This window comes from Nomascus leucogenys, chromosome 4 (assembly GCF_006542625.1).
Source record: "Nomascus leucogenys isolate Asia chromosome 4, Asia_NLE_v1, whole genome shotgun sequence".
NCBI lineage: Eukaryota > Metazoa > Chordata > Mammalia > Primates > Hylobatidae > Nomascus > Nomascus leucogenys.
Window position 1 is genome coordinate 36,310,577 of NC_044384.1, and position 2,566 is coordinate 36,313,142.

Below are 2,566 nucleotides of genomic sequence, written 5' to 3' on the forward strand. Positions count from 1 at the left end.
GCTTCATCTGTCAGTCATTCATTGCTTGAAGACACTGCATCCAGTTAACACATGAAATGTGTTCTTCCTCTATTCTAATATCCAATGGGGTTTTAAAGATCAGTTGGATTTGGGATCAGATCATGCAGAAATTCAGGGGAAAACAACCCTTAGTAATTTTAGGGTGTTCCTGCCTATCCTTGACTGACAAAAGCCATTTATTAGCAAGGAACGTTTAGAACACACGAGAAAATTATGACACCCAATGTGATTTGCTGTGGGTTACTTCAAAGTCATCTTTGGAAATTACCTTTGCATGCCATGTATCATGTGAGTCTCTGTGCTAATGCTTCCCTAATACATCTCTAGAAGGAATCCTATGCATTAGAAAAGGCTTACATTTCCATTCAAATCCAACAGAATGTGCAATAGATAGTACACGTTTGAAAAATATTTTCCTCTTCTGGTTCTAGGTGCTTCGGGAGCCACGGCTTAAGGTGCAGACATGGCCAAGTCCAAGAACCACACCACACACAACCAGTCCCGAAAATGGCACAGAAATGGTATCAAGAAACCCTGATTACAAAGATACGAATCTCTTAAGGGGGTGGACCCCAAGTTCCTGAGGAACATGCGCTTTGCCAAGAAGCACAACAAGAAGGGCCTAAAGAAGATGCAGGCCAACAATGCCAAGGCCATGAGTGCACGTGCCGAGTCTATTAAGGCCCTCATAAAGCCCAAGGAGGTTAAGCCCAAGATCCCAAAGGGTGTCAGCCGCAAGCTCGACCGACTTGCCTACATTGCCCACCCCAAGCTTGGGAAGCGTGCTCGTGCCCGTATTGCCAAGGGGCTCAGGTTGTGCCGGCCAAAGGCCAAGGCCAAGGATCGAACCAAGGCCCAGGCTGCAGCTCCAGCTTCAGTTCCAGCTCAGGCTCCCAAAGGTGCCCAGGCCCCTACAAAGGCTTCAGAGTAGATATCTCTGCCAACATGAGGACAGAAGGACTGGTGCGACCCCCCACCCCCGCCCCTGGGCTACCGTCTGCATGGGGCTGGGGTCCTCCTGTGCTATTTGTACAAATAAACCTGAGGCAGGAAAAAAAAAAAAAGAAAAATATTTTCAGCCTATTATGTTAAACAAGAATTTCATAGTTCTTCCTGTCTATATTAAGGTTAAACTGTTAAGTTTTGACTAGACAGAGAAAATATTTGTTTAAAGATCTTTCATATTCTCTTTTATTTATCACAGCATGAGAGGGAAAATTGTGTTTTGTTTTTTGTTTGTTTTTGAGACCGAGTCTCGCTCTTGTTGCTCAGGCTGAATTACAGGGACGCGATCTCAGCTCACTGCACCTCCTCCTCCCGGATTCAAGTGATTCTCCTGCCTCAGGCTCCCAAGTAGCTGGAGTTACAAGCACCCACCACCATGCCCTTTTTTTTTTTTTGTATTTTTAGTAGAGACAGGGTTTCACCGTGTTGGCCAGGCTAGTCTCGAGCTCCTGACCTCAGGTGATCCACCTGCCTCAGTCTCCCAAAGTGCTGGAATTACAGGCATGAGCCATTGTGCCCAGCTGCTTTTTTTTAAAAAAAAAACATGAATAAGGATGCAAAGTTAACTGTCTTCTGGTATCCTGATTGAAAGTACTTTGTTCCTTCCAGATTTTACTTCAAGTACATTGAGAAGCCCAAGAAGACAAACACATTACTGACACCACAGGGAAATAATCTCAAAGCCATGAAATCTAGAGATATTCACAGGACAAAATGATAGGACAAAAGAGAAAGGAGGTATTTGGAATTGATCCACCAAAACAACCCAATATAGATACACTTCCTGTCTTTACCTAACCCCTTCAGCATAACCCCATATGTTGTCCCCGGGTCCCTACTCCCTAAAAATGGCCCCACTATTTATAGTTTCATCAGAAACTCTTATTGTACTCTTTGCATAAATGTATAATTTTTATAGTTTTTAGAAAATATAAGTTAAATTTTTGATGTGCTTAGTGATGCTCAGCCAGAAAAAGACTTGGGCATTTTTTCTAGAAGCTTGTAGAAGAAAGAACAGATAGCAGGAAATAGAGCCTAAGATATTCTATACCTATATCACGGTTTTCCTATTGAAAAACGTTGGCATCCTTAATTTAAACTAGAGCATATATCATTTTTTATTGCTAGTGCTACAAAATTTAAATCACTCTCGTGAATACTGTCTCTTCACTTGATATAATTTTTTAAGACTTGCCATAGAAATTGTGTCTGGCTTCTTAGCAAAGTTTCTTATTTATAGGTTATCATGTTTTGTACCATGTGACTGGACCTTCCCCCAGAGCTAACTGGAACAGCACCCATGGGCTGGCCAGGAACCGGGTTGGTAGTTCAGAATGAGAACTCAACAGACTTGTGTTACCTACAGTGGCATAGCACCCCGGATAAGTCTGAGTTGCTTCATGGAGTTGTCAGAAACCAAAATAAAAAGAGACTCTAGGGCTTAGAACACAACAAATGTCTCCTTCTGAGGACATGATTATTCATAGAACCACTGTTAAAACTTGACAGCTTGTGTCACCCTAATAAAACAATTGATATA

At 42.3% G+C, this 2,566-nt stretch overlaps 1 pseudogene across 1 annotated transcript; it reads left to right on the plus strand.

The window, feature by feature from the left end:
• The first annotated feature begins 450 nt into the window (after window positions 1-450).
• Window positions 451-1,091, plus strand: LOC100596322 (annotated as a pseudogene). Its single transcript, XR_004029634.1, has one exon. The product of XR_004029634.1 is annotated as a 60S ribosomal protein L29 pseudogene (transcript).
• Window positions 1,092-2,566: the final 1,475 nt, after the last annotated feature.